Source organism: Balaenoptera acutorostrata, chromosome 3 (assembly GCF_949987535.1).
Source record: "Balaenoptera acutorostrata chromosome 3, mBalAcu1.1, whole genome shotgun sequence".
Lineage (NCBI taxonomy): Eukaryota > Metazoa > Chordata > Mammalia > Artiodactyla > Balaenopteridae > Balaenoptera > Balaenoptera acutorostrata.
In genome coordinates, this window is record NC_080066.1 from 87,367,627 (window position 1) to 87,388,875 (window position 21,249).

The following is a 21,249-nucleotide window of genomic DNA, read 5'->3' on the forward strand; positions in this document are numbered from 1 at the left end:
TTATTTCATCCCCACTGTCAATATTTCAGCGATCATCAAGGTCCATAATGACTCTCCCACTTGCCTCCATTTTTATTTCCACTACCTCCACCAAGAAATAAATAATAATTACATATACTTTGGGGGATTGTTGATAAACTATTTCTGGAATCTTCCTGTAAACTAAATTTTCTTAGGCTGTTGTGTCATCTTGTAAAATAAATAAGATGTGATTACAACCTGGCATTTTTACAAAGCCAAGGGCTGGACTTACTGCTGCTCCCTTTTGTCTGATTTTAGTCTGCGCCTCAAAATGTTAGAAAATCCTGTCACAGATCTAAAACATGCTCTCACTTACTGTATACTACTTTGTACTTCCATTCCAGCATTTCTGATAACACAGAACATATTTTCTGCTGTTTTGGATGGTGCCCAAGCATTCTGACTTGATGTAGATATGTCTAGATCAGGCCTCTTGCAGGAAATGTCTTTCAAATCAGCCATCTTGTTCTGGACTGAGATCAAGGGAGTATGAAAGCTATTAGTAGAAAGAAAATTAGAAATAACAGGAAGAATCAAATATTCTCTTCCTTTTAAAAGAAAGCACTTGAGAAACTAAAGTTTAGTTCAAGTACAGAGGATCAATATCAGCCAAGCTAAAGGCTTTTTAATGTTATCAGAAGTCAAAGCACTAGAATTAAATATGCAGTCTCTCAAAGACTGACTCTTCATTTTCCTTCATCCTCAGCTGAATATAACAAGACAGGGTTTTGGTTTTCTGTTTGGTTTTGGTTTTCTGTCAGTCTGGCAGGGGCTGATTTGCACTTTTTCCCAGCTCCTTGGTCAATGGAGCAATTTTCCATTGCCCATTTCAATCCCAAAGCAGGAGAATTACCCTAATTCTGTTTTATAGCCATAAACTTCTACCTAACAAACTGCCTAACTTCTGTCTTATAAATTCATGTTCTATGTCACAAAGTTAAACTCTTCCAGAGAGAAAGGAGATAATAGTAAGAATAAAGCCATCCCAATTTAAAAAGTCAACTCTATGTGCCTTACTGATGCTTGGTCAGGGCCATATTCATTTCATTTTGGTAAACACAGATCACCTGCTGTGTGCTGAATGTTGTGCCCAGTTCTATGAGGGATACCATGTCCTGCCCTCAAGGAGCTCAAAATCATGTGACAGGGATGGGGAAAGCATAATGAAAAATAAACACAAATAGCTATCATAGAAGACATGATGTGATAAATACCACAAAAAAGACATATAAAGAAAGACATGTATAAAAGAAATAAAAGATTGAGCCATCTCATGTTCGTTTCCTCAATGCTTTGTAATATATGTCTATATACGTCTGTGCACATAGAAGAAAACATACATGAGTAATATTATAATAGCTTTAAACTTTCCATTAACTTTTTACATGGTCTTTGACATACAAGAAAGTTAATTATCTTAGTTGGTAAAAAAGTTTTCCCTTATACTCCATATCCATATAGAGAAACCTAGGATATAAACAACTTATACAAATTCATATGACTTGGTTTTCCCAACCACAGTTCACTCCCTCTTCTCTCTTGGTGACATATCTCCCTCATCCTCTGTCATCTCTGTCTTCATTCACAAGGTCCCTATTACAAAGAGATAGGTTATGTGCCAGATTGAATTGTCATTTCAACCTTCTGCCAACAGAATTCCACCCACCTTGTTCCTAAGGGATGGATCCAACATGAAGCTACCTTGACCCACAGTAGTTGGTACTTTGAGGATCTTACCAGAACTGGCTCTGTATGGTTCAGGAAATGTTCAAATGTCAAGTTGTCTGACAGTGACAACAGTGGAGAGTAAGAGTGCTGAATCTTCTCTACCCCACAACAAAAAGTAAGGACACTTCTAATGCGTGTTTTGGCTGCCCTATAACATGCATTCCAGCATGATAAGCACCTTACGTTCTCTACTAGATTATAGTGAGTATGTCTGGGGACGTGTATGCATTTAACGATCAAATGTTGTATCGTTAGTCAAGTTCCTTAGAAGCAGAAGCTGAGAAGGGGATTCCTGATCAAGTGATTTATTGGAGGAATGCTCTCAGGAGACGGGAAGTGAGAGAAGCCATATAAGCCATATAGTGCAAAGGAACTAAGTAAAGCAAGAATAGCTTCCTGGGTGAGATGGCTTTTGCTGGGCTGAGAACAATTCTCTGGAAAAAGAAGTAGCAGTGAGTTGAGTTACTAGCATCTAGAGGATAGCTGTCCTGGCTGGTGAAGGGCATCTGTGCAGGGCACCAGCAGCATCCCCTTCATGATACGATTTCTAAAAGACTGTCACTTTTGGGTAAGAGAAAATTCACTTTGGGAAGTAGATGTCTGTAAAACCTGGTGAAAGTTGCTAAGCTGTAATTCAAATACACAATGAATTGTCCTGGAAGGGTAATTGTTTTTTAAAAATTTTGCTTGAAAATTAATTACTTGGCCTTGTGTCTCCTCAGAAAGTCTAGTATGGTCTATAGGCTCTACTCAGTTAACAGATACTCAACTAATCAACATTTTATATGTAAAAATAGGATGTCTCCTGCTTTACAGAGGAGAGCATAGAGACCTTCTGGAATTTACTCATATTGATACACACAATATACCTACCTGATCATTGAGAATCAGTTATGATAATGGTCTAAAATGCTTTGTAAACAGTATATTACTTTAAAATGTAATACAGTTTTATGGTGATTAATAGATGGATAAATAGGTGATAGATGACATAGATAGATAATTGGTTATAGGAAGAGGAATGGAAAAAAAATGGTTCCTTATATATATATTTACATTTATTTGTGTGGTATATTATCTTATAACCACCTCACATCAAAAGATTTTGTTTTGTTTTGTTTATTTTGGGTTTTTGGCTAAACATAGTTAAGATAATCAGGGCCAGCTTTGTAAAAAAAAAAAAAAAAAGGATTTTAGGCAAAGACTTCAACAATAGTGAGGGGTCAGTATCTTGAGCCAAAGAACCTGGCATCATCCTTGATGCCTCTCATTTTCTCACATCCAAAACCCAATTTGTCCGCAAATTCTTTGGCTCAATCTGTAAAATATATACATAATCCAACCACTTCTCTCCAAGTACATCTTTGTTGATACGCTGCTCCAAGATGTTGTCATCTCTCACCTAGATTTTTGCAATACCATCTTTCTCTGCTTCCACCCTTGCCCACAACAGTGTATTCTGAACAGGGTAACCAGAGTAATCCTTTTAAAACTTGTCATGTAATGTCATTTCTCTGCTGAAAACCTCCAATGGCATTTTATTACATCTGAATGCAAGACAAGTTCCTTACAATGACCAACATCTTGCCTGACTTCGCTGACTGCATTTCCCCGAGGCTTTCTCCACTTCATGCTCTTTCTACCCCAGATATGCCCAGCACTATGATTGCAACGGATGGCTGTGATAACTGTACAGGCTGTGCAGTACCCAACTGTAGAGAGCACCATTCACATTCATTGTCAACATAGATGTGCATATTTACTACCACACATTTCTGTCAAGTGGCAATGAAGTGTTTTGGGAACGGAAGGCTATTTAGACTAGCAACAAAGCTGGTTCCATTTTAGGGTTCTGCAAAATTAGTTCTTCAGTCTTGGCATTCACACCCAGTTATACATTTGAGAAACTCTCGTACCTCCTTTATGTCACTATTCAAATGATACCTTCTCAAGGCCTATCCTGACCATCCTATTTAATATGCAACCTGCACTACCCTCTAACACACATATACAATTCCTGAAACCCCTAAGCCTGCTCTATTTTTCCCAGAGCATTTGTCCCCTTCTAACATGCCATATTATTTACGACATTCACTGGTTTTTGTTTCTCTCCCCCCACTAGAATATATGCTCCCTGAGGACAAAGTTTTAGTTTATTTTATTTATTAATGTATCTGGAGTAACTAGAATAGTGTCTGCCATATAGTAATTTTTGTTTAATGAATGAATGTCTAATGACTAAGACATTACCTTACCTAAGTTCTCTTGGTTTCTGCTCATCTCTTACTGTTGAAGTGAGGATTCAGTGGTACCATAATGGTAACGTACGTGCTAAGCACACAGATGAAGCCCTTTTGATGTTATTTCTCAGTGTATATTCTGCTGGTGGTAAAAGCAAGTGATGACCTCCAGAAAAGAAAGTGTCCAGAGTGGTCAGACTCACATTCAAGACCAAGAAAGCATATTTGTTTTGAGATCAAAGGTGGAAAATTGTGAACTCCAGAACCGAAGCCACTCTCCTGGCAAGGTACTCATGTGTGCATGTGCTGCTCTCTTTCTCTCCCTCTGTCTTTATCTCTTCCTAAAAAGCCTCTTTGTTGACGTTATCCTCAGGCAGCAAAGAGGGCCCCAGGATCTTCAGGCTTATTTGTCTGAATTTAGTACCTTAGAAAAAGAGAGAGTCTTATGTCTCTCAGGGCCCATTTGAATCCCCCCAAAGAGGACTCTCTTGGTGCCTACCTGTGTCACATATGCAAGCCTGGATAAATCACTGTATCCAGGAGAACTGGCCAGTTTGGGACCTATTTACTTTTGATACGGAAAAGTCAGGGCTATGTGACGAAACCTTAGCAATGGAAGAAGCATCAATTTTTAAAAAATGCTGAACAAGCAGAAAAGTTAACAAATATCTCAGAACTTAGAATAATGCCGGGATTATCGTGACACTCAATAAATGAACATGTGCATTATATTTTCATTATATTGGTCATGTCTGTCTGTAGTTTACTGGTCTTTTCAGGGAACTATCTGTTTTATTTATTATCCACTTTTAAAACTTTTCCCTACTTCATTAATTGCTGATATTATCTTTATAAATTTCTTCCTTCTTTTGGTTTTCTTTTGTTATTTTCTTTTTCAGAATTTCAACTGAATCTTAGTTCATTTAAATATTTTCCATCTTTTTTGTTTTTTAATAAATATATGTATTGGTAGCATCCCATATGTTTTGATGTATTATGTATTCATTGTTATATTTTTAAATAGATTTATAAACAATCTAGTTTCCTCTTTAGCTCAAGGAGATTATTTGTTTGTTATTGAAATCTAAACATTCTGATTTTTTTGTAATTTCTAGTTTTATTATATTTTGGTCAGAGAATGTGGACCCTGAGATTTCTTCATTGGAGAATTTATTATGATTTAACTTATGACCTACTTGATCACATTTTCTAAATGTTCCAAGAGTATATGAACAGTCTAATCTCTGTTGTATATATCTATCATTGCTTATTTTTTCATTTACATCTTCAATAACTTCACTTTTTTCTGTCTACTTGATCCATCAGTTTCTGAAAAGAATATGTTCAAGGCTACTATGAAGATTAAGTTTCTATAAATGTCTTTGTGTTTCCAAAGATTTTTGTAACACATATTGTATGGTTATAATTTTTGTACATAAACACTTATGCTTAGTATATCTTCTTTGTTATAATTAATAATCTTTTAAAATTCTACTTTCTCTGATATTAATATTACTGTTTATGCTTTATTTGAGTTATCATTTGCTAAGTTCAACCTGGTCTACCCTTACTTTTCAAATTTTTGGAACTAAATTTGGAGTCAGTTACTAAGGCATAATAAGTTTGGCATAGGGCATAATTGGGGGTAGCAGACATCTCACTACAGATATCCAGAGTCTGACTGGAAGGAGATGCACTTCCCTTCACTCCTTTCCTCTTCTTCAGTCACTGACCAGTGACAGTTACATGCTATCATTTGTACTCTTTTGTTTTGGAGCTCTTAACTCATTTCTACAGTGAAATGGTGGGGAGTAGAAGAGGAAAGACAGTGAGTTTAGCCTGAGTAGGTAAAGTGAACAAAGATGTCTTGGTGGTGGGGGGTGGGTAGGGGTGAGGAGAAGTTATTCAGCTGTTCAAGGTAGTGGGCAGCACCTTGGAAGCACTGTGGTCTTGAGAAGTGATAGGAGCAAGAGTATCTCCTTCACAACAGCCTCTGAGCCCAACCCTGCACACGTATCAATCATCTGCTCAAATACTGTGGGCTCCAGTTCTGTGAAGAGACACCAGTGATGTGGTCCTTAGATAGATGCAGACCCTGAACAAGCCAGAGGTCTACCTACCACACCTCCTACAAAATATTTCCTCCTCCTTTTGGCCCCAGAGACAGATAGAGCATGTCTCTCAGTGCATTGGCAATTATGACATGTTTTACAACTATAAGAACTAATATTTTAATGTCAAAATGGGGCACAGGGTGGAGGTGGGCAGAAGGGTCAGTTGCATCCCTCACTACTGCTTTCTGGTCTGGTGAGAGCCTCTAGGAAGGGCACCAGAGGATTTTCAGGCACAAGGTGATAATAAAAAGCAGATGAACAACTTCAGTTGGCTTTATTATCTTTGAAAACTCTCTATAGAAAATGCATCCTTTATTGCCTGCACCTAGGGCAGACTGCTTCCACAGCTCCCCCACCCCCTCCTCTTGGGAAGCCACTGCTGGGTTCTCACATAGATCTCAAAAACTCACAATGCGGGTAGCCCATAAAGTTCCACCATCCTCGTTTATTAAAAATTCCTCTCATAGACATGCCAGTTTTGAGGAAAGCTATTTGAGGAAAGCTGAGAAATCTCATGTCTTCCTGCCTACAGGAGATTCCAGAGAGGAACGGGTACTGTTTCCTAGAAGATTAAGTGAGATTAGTAACGGAAAAGAGTTTAACCAAGAAGGCTTTGATCAAGGTCAGCAGAGTCCAAATGAGGCTTTCCCTCAATAATCATAGTATTTTCTTCATTTGATATCAAAAAGAGGGAATTATCTCTATTATCCTGAACAAATTATTAAAAAGTATGTACCTAAGGCTCCTCTTTTTAAAAGATGAGTCAATAATATCTGCCCTGTATTTCCCCAAAAGTTGTTCTGTAACAAGAAGAAGATGACCCAAGAAAATCTGGGCAATGTGGCAACAAGAGTTGGACAGAACCTTTCCTGCCTATTACTCGCTGAGAAACAGGCCTCTTCGTCTGGACTTCTGGGCCTCCTATTCCAAAAGTAAAGAAATGACCTCTTATTAAAAGGTATCATCAACTGAAAAAGATACACAACCTAAAAGCTGAGAATTATGTTTTATTCAGCAGACTTCCTGAGGACTTAAGCCCAGAAGATTGCTTTGAGGGACTGCTCTGAAGAGGGAAGGGAGGAGGCAAGATACGTAGGAGTTTTTGCAACAAAAACAAGGCTGTCGGAACATCAAAAGATAACTGTTAATTAAAGAAAACCAGACATCTCAAGTTAATGAGTTTAGCGCTTTTCTACATATGGGGAAATGCAAGAGTCTGGCTCACTGAAATCATTCCTTCCATATCCACCTTGGCTATCTAAGGCCAGTATCATGTTCTTTTCCATCCTGAATCCCCTCAGGGTGCACTGCTGGAGGTGGCTGCAGTGGCTGAGGGCTTGATGGCTGCAACATCCTTTGTTTACTGATATGGCAGGCGTCCACAGTATATTCCACATGCTCCTACTGGGTATACTCATTGTATATTATTATATTATATACTCACTGTCTATTATTGTATAGACATGGATTTACTGGTCTTTATTTTCTTTGTTCTAAGTACATTTTGAACCAACACGAGCCTGATACCTTTATTATCATTATTACTATTTATTTTTTTGAAATAAGACATACCTACATAAAATTATATAAATCATAAGGGTATAGGTCAATTATTTTTCACTAGTTAAGCATATCCATGTAATCAGCGCCCAAATAAGAAATAGAGTATGAGCAGCACCCCAGAAGTCTTCCCCGTGTCTCCTTCCAGTTACTGCCAACCCTTCCTCCTAAGGGTAACCACTATCCTGACTAACAGAGCCATAAATTAGTTTTCCTGGCAGCTCTTTAACAGAAGACATGCCACTTCCATGTAGTTGCTGATAGCTCCCTCATTTTTGCTATATAAGCGTTTTATGATTTAATAAAGGACAGGGAAAAGGTGGGTAGAGTACAAGACAGATACAGAAGATAGGATCGGAAATTTATCTTCTCCATAAAATATTGTCGGTTAAGACCAGTGTGTCATTTCTAGCAGGCGTGTGATCTTGTAATATTTTTGGTAAAGGAAAGCTTAATGAAGTTGGAACTATTGTGTTTCTTTCGTCTCAGATAAATTGCAAAATACCATTTATAGAAATTTTTAAAGAGAAGGAAAGCATTTCTCTGTGGCTTAACTTGATACTTGTCCAAACTTGGAAGAGTTAGAGATGTACCGTATAATATAACACTGTCATCTTAGTTTCTTTAAAGCCCTTTTACTGCGATATCCCCCAAAGTACAAACAGAAACCAAATACCAGATCTTGCCCAGATCACCAATATATTTCCTGGGTGAGGAGGAGAGAGTTGGGGGCAGGAGATGGGGGGAAGGGGAGGGACCAGGGACTTTGTGCCAACTGACTCAGGGCAGGAAACCTAGTTCCCTTTCCTTTCCCCCCCATATCAAATTCTCAACTGCATTCCACCGTCTGACTGGGCTGGCCACAGCTGTGGTTGTTTCCAAAATGAAGATGGAATCTAGCCACACTCAGATTTAGTATTCTCTAGAACTGCTATTCTTCTGGGCATTATTTTTAGAAGTATCACATTGCACAGGTGCTTAATTTTTCTAACTGGCTTTTGGAAAATTTTGCAAATCCTTTTCCCCCCTAAATATAAAAGACTGATGTAAGAGGCTTCTGTTCATTATATTTTTCCTTTGGGATATCCTTACCCCAATGGAAAAAGACAACATGATTGCTTGACCCAGCTATCTGCCTAAAATAATGTTGCTGGGTTTTTTTTCCAGAGTGGATAAATTATAATAGCTCAACACAGCTGCATACGTGAGCATAGGTCTACAAAGTGAGAGACTGTATGGTGACTTCTTGTTACAGCTCTACCTGATTTAGATCAACCAACATTCTCTAAGAGCTTATGGTGTACCAGGCACAGTGACACAGATGACAAAATGACAAATAAGAATTTGTCCCTGCCCATAGGAGCTCACAGAGCAAGTAGCACAACAAACACAAAACCAATAATTACCATACAACAATTGCTTGTTAAAATGAAAGTACTATGTATAATATTTTGCAGAAGAAGAACTTATTAACTCTCACAGAATGTATGGTCTGGGACGAAGTCACAGAGGGGGTGTTACAGCAAAGACAAGGACCAGACATGCCAGAGAAAAGGAACAAAAAATGCAAAGGCCCAGAGGAATGGCATAGCCCACTGTTCTTCAGAAACTCAAAGGTGATGAAGATTGTCTCAGTGTAAGCTGAAGGGTAGCAGTTGGTGAGAATAAAGCAGAGGGTGGGGGTCAGATCATGGAGGGACTTCATCTTCTAAAGAGTTTTAAGAAAAGGGCCAATATGGTTAGATTTGCAGTTTAAGGATTGACTCTGGCATAAAAGAAGCTCAATGAGAGGAGGATGAAAATGGAAGCAAGAAGCTCAATTAAGAAATAGTGTTGATCTCAGGCTTAAAATATGCCAAGCCTTTAGTTTCATGCACACTCTCATTCTCACCCTGGCCCATTCTCTTGCTTACTCCCTCTCTTTAATTTTTATTACTGCCTTTCTTTCTCCATACCCCTATAACCCTTCCTCATGCTTTATATAACACTGTAGAAGTCTTAGGAAAAATCCTTAAAAATGTCCCGCATCATCCCACAGCCAGTATACCCAAGAACTAAAAAGAACTTAGAAAAAGAAGAGAGAGGTTAGTATGACCCATTGATATAATACATCCTATTAATTTTTCCCATTATTATAAGTATGTTAGGGAAGGTACCCATTAAAAAATAGACTTGTCTGGTAGTCTATCTGCAGGCTTTGTTTAAATGATGGCAGACTTGGTAGCAGAGCCAGATATGGTTTCACTACCATAACAAACAGCAAAGGAGAAAGTTTATCATTACTAGTGACCTGCCGGTATGCCTACCCTGCCCCAGAGCATCTGCTTGGCCTTTAGTCCTTGGCCAACCATCTCTGACCTGTCACTGGTTGTCCTCATGGGCTGTGACACAGGTGATTCCTCTGCATACTTCTGTATGGACTGGTTGGCATCTTTGTGTCCCGCTGCTATCTGGAAGGCATGGGTTTACAGGGGTAAAGGGAGGAGACCGTCTATGGTAGTGGAGCCTGCTCTATTTCTAGATATAGAGATGGGTCACAGTTTGACCAGTTAGGGTGAACAAGACTTTGAAGAAAACTAGAAGACTGCCAAAGGATCCCCAGATGAACAGGTATAGATGAATCTAGCAGGGAGAAATGATTTGCACTTTCAATATAAGGAGTGTATATGAATCTCAGGAGAGGGAAACATGGGGAATTTTTTTAAATCTAAAATTATTATTTAAAATTTTCTTTAAGTCAAAATGTTCATTTATTTAGAAAACGTAAATGTAGTAGAAGGAGAGTTTGGGATATTTGTATTTGTGAAAGCGGACCATGTTTATTTGTTGTTGTTTTTTCTTTTTTCTTTCTTTACTTTTTTTTAATACTGAGAAACACTGCTCTAACCTGCCTCTCTAATTCACCACGAATGGAAGAAAGCACAGTAGCGTGATCAGCCAGAAGAAAATAAAAGCTCAAATTCAACACCTGATTCAGTGGTTTAGTAGATTTCTTTCCTTCACTATGCTTCAGTTTTCCCTATAAAGCTAAGAAGTAACTCTTTGACTCCAAAAGGAGATGAATCCAGCTATTATCCTTTGCAAGAGATAGTCAGAAGGGCATGCCTTTAAAATTTGCATAAATATATGCAAAGCCTGTTTGCAATGAGCAATTTAATAAAATGTTTAAAGTGTATTCAAAGAACAAGGAAGACTTGTTCATTTCCTAAGTAGGTTTTGATATTTCCCTTTTAAGCAAAAATAAAATTTACTTGCTGCATAAAAATGAATTTATTAGGATCAAGAATTACATCACATAATACATAAGGGGTTTTTAGAGCTTTTAGAGATCCTGAATATTTCATTATGGCATAATGAAAAGAATACCAATTTATCAGTCAGAAAAATCTGGGTTCAAAATCCAACCTAAATTTCCACTGCTGGCCAAGATGGAGTAAGCCAACTACATCCTATCTCTCCTACTGATTACAGAACACTTGAGCAACACTATCAATCAACTTAACCTGCTTAACACTTAAAGGAAACTCCAACAACAGTAGAATATACATTTTTTTTCAAGTGCACATGGAAATTCATGATGATAGATCAAATCCTGGGCCACAATGCAAACCATAACAAATTCAAAATAATTGAACAATAATAATTTGTTCTCTGATCAAAAGGAATTAAATTGGAAATCAATAACAATTACTTTCTAGAAAATTTCCAAATGTTTGAAAATTAAATGGCACACTTTTAAATAATTCATAGGTCAAATAGGAAGTCTCAAAGAAAAGTGGAAATTATTTTGAACTGACTGAAAATGAAAAAACAACATATCAAAACTTGTGGGATGCAGCTACAGCAGTACTCAGAAGGAAATTTATAGCATTAAATGCTTATATTGGAAAAGAAGAAGGATCTGAAATCAATAATCTAAGTTTTAATGTGAAAATACCAGGAAAAAAAGCAAATTGAACTCAAAGTAACCAAAAAAAAAAAAAAAAAAAAGGTAATGATAAATATAAAAGCATAAGTCAATAGAATTGGTTAAATAAAAAGTAGAGGAAATCCAGGTAAAAAAAGTTTATTCTTTGAAAGATCAATAAAATTGATAAACCACTACCTAGATTGATCAAGAAAAAACAGAAGACCATAAACCTTACAGACATTAAAAGGGTAATAAGAGAATCTTACAAGCAACTCACTGCCCGTAAATTATACAACTCAGATGATTTGGCCCAATTCTTGAAAGGGATAAACTGTCAAAACTCATTCAAGAAAAAATAGTTAATTTTCCTATATCTATTCATTGAATTTCACTTATAAACTTTCCAAAAATGGAAAATTCCAGGCCTGGATGGTTTCATTGGTCAATTCTACCAAACATTTAATAAAGAAAGAATAAAAATCCATACAAGTTCTTTCATAAAACACAAGAGGAGGGAACACTTCCCAACTCATTTTAGGAAGCCAATATTACCCTGATATCTAAACTAGAGAAAGACAGAAAAGAAATAAAAAGCATACTTACTGGGAAGGAAGAAACAAAACAGTCTCTATTCACAGATGATAGAGCTGTCTATGTAGAAGCCCAAGAAACCTAAAAAAAAAAAAAAAAAAAAAAAGGTGAGTTTAGCAAATTCACAGGATAGAAGTCCAATACACAAAACAAAGCACATTTCTAAATACTAGCAATGAACATTTGGAAGTCAAAAAGTTTAAAAACAGTCACAAGCATAGTGTCATATAGAGGATGCTCAATAAATATTTGTTGAATAAGTGTTCAATTTAGCTTTCAAAGGTATTCTATTTTTGTTTTTCAATAAATTTACATTTCAAAATATGTTTTTCTGGGTGTTATTAACATGGTCTGATATCCTCCAAGGTATAACAATTACTCATGGACAGTAGCAGCTGAGAATAAGCTAGGTAGCTAGAAGATAGCTAGAAGCAGGCTTAAAACATTATAATGAATAGTGTACCTTAAGCTTCTAGTAGAATGCTAGTTTCCTATAACTCATATGTAATATGCTCTGTACATTTGGGTCAATTAACATATATCAGAAATATTGAAAAATTACATTCTATTTGCATCGTCTTAGTGATCTTACGTACATTGAATTTATTCATCTTTCAACACAAATAAGGAAGAAAAATTCTCAAGAATAACATTGCTAATAATAGCAGGAGATTAGGTCTTCAAATATTAGCATTATACATCCATTCCAACCCTCCAACTAGAATGAGAAACCACAGTATTTCTTGTTAGATAGGAATACATCTTTCATGAAGTAAACACATATTTATTGGTTATTTGTGATGAATTTTACTTTTGCATTATTATATTCATAAAATTGCAGTTCTTTCTAATAGCTATAGCACATATTCTATTTTAGTGGGCGAAACAGAGAAGGTTTAAGGTCTTTCTTTGAGGCACCAAGACGCAAACATCATTCATCTTAAAGCACTCAGTAATAAAACTATTAGTATCCAACTGTTCAAGCAGACAAATGGGCTATAAATCTATAAATGAAAAAAAATGAAATAAGAGCTTTAAAATGCTAAATATATAACCAGTTCATCTCTTGATATAGAGAAAACGGTTACTTTATATACAAAAATTGTACTTAAGATTTCTTTTTATTTCAGAAACGAAATTGAGTTATTTGTAGTGAGGTGGATGGACATAGAGTCTGTCATACAGAGTGAAGTAAGTCAGAAAGAGAAAAACAAATACCATATGCTAACACATATACATGGAATCTAAAAAAAAAAAGTGGTTCTAATGAACCTAGGGGCAAGACAGGAATAAAGACACAGACGTAGAGAATGGACTTGAGGACATGGGGAGGGGGAAGGGTAAGCTGGGACGAAGTGAGAGAGTAGCATGGACATATATACACTACCAAATGTAAAATAGATAGCTAGTGGGAAGCAGCTGCATAGCACAGGGAGATCAGCTCGGTGCTTTGTGACCACCTAGAGGGGTGGGATAGGGAGGGTGGGAGGGAGACGCAAGAGGGAGGGGATATGGGGATACACGTATGCATATAGCTGATTCACTTTGTTATACAGCAGAAACTAACACACCACTGAAAAGCAATTATATTCCAATAAAGATGTTTTTAAAAAGATTTCTTTTTATTTCAACACAAACACTTATTTGGCCTGTGGTTTATAATCAGAAGATATTCATCATAAATCACTATTCTTGCACTGATTGGAAAATTTCAACTAGAAATAAGGAAGACTGTCAATGACTCACTTTGAAATCACCAACAGAAAAGCCTTAATTATGTTGAAATCTATGGTTTTTTATTTCCTTCCTTTACGTGGTTGCTTTTGTTTGCATAATTTTAGAGTGATTTTAAGTTAATACTGTCATTGTTCCATAGAATAAAACTGCTGTTATAGTGATAAATTGTTTGGAAGCATGTGAGCATTGGGGAGGTAAATTAATGTAGTCAATAAGCTTGAGCTTTTTTTAATCAGAAAGACTTAAGTTTAAATCCAAGTTCTCTCACTTATTTGCTATGTGACTTACACACTAAATTATTTAACCTCTTTGAGCTTTGTTTGGTTGTTTTTTCTAACCTTAAAATGAGAATAATACATAACATTGAGATGTATTAGAAGATACGTATTGTTGAGAAAATTAAAAGAGATAGTATGTAAAATTCCAGGTGCATGATTTCTCATTAGATGGCACTTTTTATTATTATCTAGTCCGTCCTTAGATAATTATATAAACCCATGTATTTTAAAGAGTTCACATATTTTAGTTTTTACTCTTGGATCTCTTTTGTCGGGTGAGCCTCATTACATCTTGTAGGGGAGAATCATTGGATGCAGCTATTCCTTTTTAACCAATTTTCAGAAGACCAGTGGGGATTGTGTATAGCAGACACAGCTGGCTATCTACTCAAGTGGCTTTCAAACTCTTTGATCTGTACTAAGAAATTTATTTTACATCATGACCGAATATACACACAGATAACTCATAAATTTTGTAAACCACGTTAGTGCCAAATAAGTATGATGAGCTTATTATTTCTACTTATTTTATTCCATTTTATTTAATTTTTTAATGTCAATTACTCTCCATTAAATTGGTTTCACGATCCACTAATGGGTTGTGATCTGAAATTTGAAAAATATTATTTTACCTAATACCCGTCCCCTTCCTCCTTACTTCTTTGCTTAAAAACTTCATTCAGAAGTGACTTCAAATAATGTATCCCTTCAATGAAGTCAATCCAGTTTAAAGGCAAATACTGATTGGGCTGCCCTTGCTGATGATTAGTTCAGGGTGTGCATATAGTATAGTTCTGACCAATGTGAGGAGAGTAAGGAGAGATTATCTCTCTGGTTTCTTTTCTTTTCTTATAAGGGCACAGAGTCCCATTCATGAGGATTCCACTCTCATGACCTAATCACCTCCAAGAGGCCCCCATTCCTAACACCATCACACTGGGGATCAGGATTTCAACGTATGAATTTGAGGGGAGCTGAGGGTGGGGACAGAAACATTCAATCCATTGCACCTTGGAAAAAAGATCTTAATATAGGTAGGTAGAAAAAGGAGCAACTCTCTATCCAACTAAAAAACTAGTTGGTTACCATTTAATTATGGTCAGTTGTCCACCAACCCATAAGTAAAATCTTTTATATAGAATGACATACAAACTATGCCATGCTTTTTAGTGAATTGAAATTTGAAATAGCAGATGTTTCTTGTTATTTCTAATATATGGTTATAAAAAGGTGATTGTCAGCAATTTGCAAATGCACTTCAATAAGCAATATGCTACTCATTATTTTTAAAGTGCACATTAAACATAAAGACCTAATGTTAGCAACCTTGGGGGTAAAAGCAATGATTAGTAAACCTTTGTTTTTCTTGTTTAGAGTAAAGGCTGTCAAGTATGGCTACTTTCATATACAACAGAATCACTGACTAGGCATTGAAAAAAATTCAGTCAGCTGTCTGGTTGATTAATATAGAGGATATGTGGTATCCAGTTAAACTATTTTCTATAGCTGCTTCAAGTGATGTTAGGTGGGTTTGCTGTTGTGGCTGCATTCAGCTGGTGGCTAAGCTGAGCGAGAAAGTTCAAGAAGGTCTCTCTCACGTGTCTGGGGCTTTGGTGTTATTGACTGGGGCATTTCAGTTATTCCCTGTGTAGCCTTTCTTTCCATGTAGTGCCCGCCTCCAAGGATCTGCCACATCTCTAGAAGGATAGCTTGGACTTCTCAAGATACCATGTTCCAGTTTTAAATATCTCTGTACATTGATTTCATCTGAGAAGTAAAATTAATTTACTTTTGGAATAGCTTCTCATTTATTTTCATTTCCCATTATGAAAATAAATTGAGGTGTCCAGACTTAAATTTGGAAAATACTTTTAACTTTACGTAAGTAGTTTCCAAAAGTAACAAAGACTTCTGTATTTTTTTTTTTTTCAGTAAGAAAGATTTATTCAAAAGGATTATGGGGCATGGAGGTGGGGGGTGGGAAGTATCGCATTAGGAGGAGAGAGATCTGTTACAAAAGGGAGAAACTCTGACCATAAGGTCTGCAAGCTTCTCAAGAGTTAGGCAAAAAAAGTTTTCCTCTCATAATGAGGGCTTAGCAAGGCTAGAAAGAACTATATGTGGGGAAATAGGATGAAAGGGTGGAGCGATCGGAGAGTAGATCAGAGAATGTTTGACCCTGAAGCCACTCTACTCTCAGGAAGAGCTGTCTGCTGCCAAAGTTCAGGAGCCTTAGAGAAGAAAAGAAGCTTGACCAAAGTCTGGTTAACAAACAGTTTGTTCCAAATGATCAGTGGGGACAGCATTTCAGCTAATCATCTACGAAGAAAAAAATGGGAGTTTGGAGAGTCTGTGTGTGCTTATCATTGGTAAACAATGGGGGCATCTGTAAGTCTTATCTAACGCATACAAAGAAGAGTGGTTCTTTGCAGTAAGCCATCTTTCCAGAACACAAGGGGGGGATTTCTTAACCTTCAGATAAAATTCAACATTGTCAGGATGGACTTGAGCTTTTGAGTCTGTGCTCTTTTCCTAAAGGAGGCCTGTTGTGGAACCAAATGTGCCCTGCCAGTGGAGGGACTCAGAGGAGGTTCTTTGCCAACAAGCATCCAGGAAACACATGCTACAGCAGAGCCTGCTCACCTGAAAGCGATGGCCGTGCTCAGGACATGCCCCCAGTCCAGTGCCCCACGTGTGCTTAAGATGACAGATGAGCCCCATGTTAGGAGGAGCTCTCAGGTCACACTTCAGCTTCCCAACAGCCTTCTCCAGCCACTCTCCAGCCCTCCATCCTGCTACCTGGTGACCCATGCTCTCTGCTTCACTTCAGTTGACCTAAAACAGACTGCCAGTTATTTCTTCAGGTAAAAAAAAAAAAAGGGTTAATTTGGGATCAATAGAGAATTTCAGTTTGGGTTCTGCAACTGTGGTGAGCAAAGTGCAAGTCCCCAGCAAAAGCAGAGAGGAGAACTCTTTTATAGAGGAGAAAAGGAAGTAAGACTTCTGTTTTTTAAATACAAAAAACATGTTCTCAGGGAAATGTGTCTTGAAAGGAGAAAAAGGAATTTTTTCCCCTAAGATTATAAAACATTAGGCTACTTGGTTCAATGTATTGTCTCCCCTTCCTCCCTCCCTTCCTTCCTTCCTTCCTTCCTTCTTTCCTCCCTTCCTTCCCTTCCTTCCTTCCTAAGTGCTTTAAAATCAGAATTTATTGTGTGTTAAATTATTAAGTTTCTCTAGAGTTTCCTAAAGCATTTGTGAAATGTTTGCTTGAGAAACTGTAGGAAAAAAAGGTTACAATAGCAAACATTTAATAACATTATCACTGTGAAAAAAAAAATCCTCTATAGTAAGTGATAAAAAGATTAGATAATCTTCTCTGAGAATGGAAGAAATCTGGACTTTAAAAAATTCCATTATCTTTACAATCCATTATACTTAGACTTAAAAAAGCCCTGAAGTTAACAAAGCAATTTTTCTTTGGATTCAGTATAGTTATAAAATTCCAAATATGTAATCAATTAAAGAAAAAGGAGCCATCAATAATTAGAAAATTTGAGTCTATTTGCAGCATTGTCAAGGATATACATGTGTTAAAAGAAACCATTGCCCTTGATAATAAGATTGTAAACATTGTTATTGGTGTTCAAGAGGAAATAAGATAAATATTCTTTTATACATATTTGAGTTGTTTTTTGAACTCCCAGCAGAGAACCAGTTGGCATCAACACTTTCATACAGGATAATCAAACATAAATTCTTTCTTAAGCTAATAAATAGTTAGCTTTCACTCTAAAAATTTAACCAGAACTTTCACTCATGTTATTCTCTGCTTCATAAATTAACAGTTGTTTGTTAAATGCTCATGGATGCTTGTTATGACTGTACTGTATTACAATAACATAAATATTTATAATACATTTAATAACAAAATAGACATTACCTCTTAAGTTTAACTTATATTCAAGTTTAAAAAAGTAGTATTAACTTTTCAAAGCTTTTTATGATGAGTCTAGAGAGGAAAGTAAAATATGTAGATGTCATCTCTTATAAACTCTTAGCACATCCAGAAGCCTATGAAATATTCTCTACCATTTTTTATTCCCATCTTTATCAGCCAGAAAAATATTTTCAATGTCATAAATGATCTCGGGGCAAAGACAAAGGCCCAAAGTGCCAACAATAAAACATAGTCTCAGGGTTATAATAAATTAGAGGCTATAAGACCCTTTAAGATTTTAGAATGATGTCAAGCAATGCCTCATAGGCCCTGAAGGCTACAGAATAAATACTGTGGGCATTTTCTACAGCACTTGGATTCTCAGCCCAGGGTAGAAGGGGCCTGCCTAGAAGAGATTTATGGAAGTGGCTTTTGTCTAATGGGGTGGACTAATTTGCTAAATAAGGCTCACACAATTTTTAAGAAAATTATATTGATGAAGATACCATCAGTCAACTAAAAGAGACAGAAGCAGTTCAAAAGGAAAAATCTAGTCCCCCCAATTCTCTACAGGTCTTTTCTTCTTAAGTCTTTTTCTCTTAAGCTCTCCTCTACAAACAAAAATATTGCTGTATCAATTATCTATTGCTACATTTAAAAAAAAAATCCCATTTTCCAGCATTTAATGATTTCCTTACTGCCTTTTTCCACCCTCTACTAAGAATTTGTTTACTATTCTTCAAGGCTAATAGCCTTTTAACCAACTGTATTATTATTTTTCTCCTGCTTGTGTAATATAACACCAAACTTAGCAGGCTTAACCAACACAAATTTATTATTATATAGTTCTGTAGGTTAGAAGCACAACACTGATCTCACAGGAATAAAATCAAGATGTTGGCTGAACAATATTCCTTTCTGGAGGCTCTTAGAGAGGAACATGTTCCCTTGCCTCTTCCAGCTTCTAGAGGCTGCCTACATTCCTTGGCTTGTGGTTCCCCTAGCCCATCTGCAAAGCCAGCAACAGAGTCCTAATTTCGTATCACTCTGACTTCCTCTTATGTATCCCTCTTCCACTTTAAGGACCCTTGTGTTTATATTGGCCCACCTGGATAACCCAAGGTAACCTCCACATCTCAAGATCCTTAATCACATCTGCAAAGTCCCTTTTACCACGTAAAGTAACATTCCATAGTTTCTGGGGATTAGGATGTGGATATCTTGAGGTAGGGGAGCATTATTCTGTCTACCACACCGACCTTTCAGCCTCCACTAGCAGTCTTCTTGCCACTCTTCCAATCCCCAACCTGCTACCTAGTCTGAAAGCCAGTACCACATGTTTCTGCATTTTGTTAAGATTACATGCTACTCCAGATACCAATTTCTCTATCTGTTGCTGAATAACAAATCACTCCAAAAAATGTAGTGTTTTAAAATAATAACAATCATTTATAAATTCTCTTAATTCTCTGTTTGACTGTTTATATTTTTTGCTCTCCATGTGTGCTGGGGTCACTTCTGCAGCTGCATGCAGCTGATCTCACTCAGTCACCAAATGTAGGAAGGGCAGGACTTGAAGCAAAGTGGCTCTCTGCAGTTGAGCTAGACTGTGAAGAAACTGGAAGCTGGAGGTTGCTGACCTCATTCCTTGCGGTTGGGTAGCAAGGCCTTTCTTGAAGATGAATCTGGGCAGCATATCTCTTTGCTTACCACAATCTACCCCTTGCTTCATATAGGTCTATTTCTCCATGTATGTTTAGGAAGCAGCTCCTACAAGAGTGAAGGGGTCTCTTTTCCTGAGGGGAACTTAGAAGATAGAGGTTAGTGGGACAAACTACAGTCCCAACTGCTGTAGTAAGGCTGTAGAATACAATCAATACTTGTCATCTCCCCCCTCCACTATCAATTCTAGATTTCCCCCATCCTCCACTACCACCTCTGCTGCTGTTGTTGGCTTACCTGGTGTTGTGACCTAGACCCTCGTTCCCTGAGGGGCCTGAGTTTCTGCCATCATGCATTTATCAGGATGGAGTTGCTATACCTTCTCTTTACAGTCACAATTTGCTAAGTGTTATCACTTGGGCTCCATATTTACTCTTTTCTACCTTAATAGTGAGTGTAACAGGATCCCTATCTCCTTCTGATGATCAGAGTCAATTATCCCTGGCAAGAAGGTGTCCCCTTTTCTTGCCTGCTGGTCTCTGGGCACAAGGAGCCCAAAGTACCCAGGTAGCAGCTGCAGCTTATATTTCAATGGAATTTTTGCTATATTTCTTAGAAGTGTATCCCCTTTAGGGACCAAGACCTCTCAATATGCGGAGTTCAGAGTTGTGAAGATAGGAAACATAAATAGCACTTTAAGGGTCATCAGAAGGGATTGTAAGGGCTAGGGACACTTCTGCTTTCACCCTTGGCTTCTAGACCCATATGTTTTGTACTGAGGCACAGTGCCACATAAATATCTTTGATCCAATGCGTATAATACATCTTGGAGTACGGCACCTCACTCTTTCGGAGTATTGCCTCTGAACTGGTATTCAGCTGTTACCTTCAGCAGGTTGCTCCGAGGCCCTATCAGGCTGGCAGTTTCTGGGTGGTGAGATATGTGACATTATCAGTGGATTCTGTGGATAAGGGTCCACTCCTGCACTTCCTTTTTTGCAAAACAGGTTCCCTGGTTTGATGTGACATTATGTGAGATCTCATGCTAGTGAATATAAACACTCAGGTGGTGGTCCTGGCTGAGGCTCTTTGGGTAGGAAAAGCAACCCCATATCTGGAATATGTGTCTATTCCAGTAACAAGAAACAGGTGGTCACTCCAGGATGGAAAGGGCCTAACGTAGCCAACTTGACACTTGATCTCAAGGAATAGTGTCATATCGGGAGCTCAGTGTTGCTCTCTATTGCTGGCAGTTTGGGCATTCAGCAGCAGCAGAAGCTAAATTAGCCTTGATCAGTTGAACCCACACTCTGTCTTCATCCCTTCTCCAGGGGACACTCCATTCATGTGCCCAAGGGCCAGCACCAGTTGGCCAATGACTGAGGCAGATGATGTCAACTGGGCAATTTATTCAGTCTTCTTTATTGTTTAGTGCCTCTTCAGTAGTGGATGCTCTCTGGTGGGTGTT

At 37.4% G+C, this 21,249-nt stretch overlaps 1 protein-coding gene across 1 annotated transcript in view; it reads right to left on the reverse strand.

Annotated features, from left to right (window-relative positions):
• Nucleotides 1–376: 376 nt before the first annotated feature.
• Nucleotides 377–21,249, reverse strand: part of DTWD1 (DTW domain containing 1) — a 55,188-nt gene continuing 34,315 nt past the window's right edge. The window contains exons 6-8 of the transcript XR_009007713.1: nucleotides 16,823–17,014; nucleotides 12,177–12,245; nucleotides 377–494 (exon numbers count right to left, since the gene is read on the reverse strand). The gene's annotated coding sequence lies outside the window, so the exon portion shown is untranslated. The remainder of the gene's footprint in view (nucleotides 495–12,176; nucleotides 12,246–16,822; nucleotides 17,015–21,249) is intronic.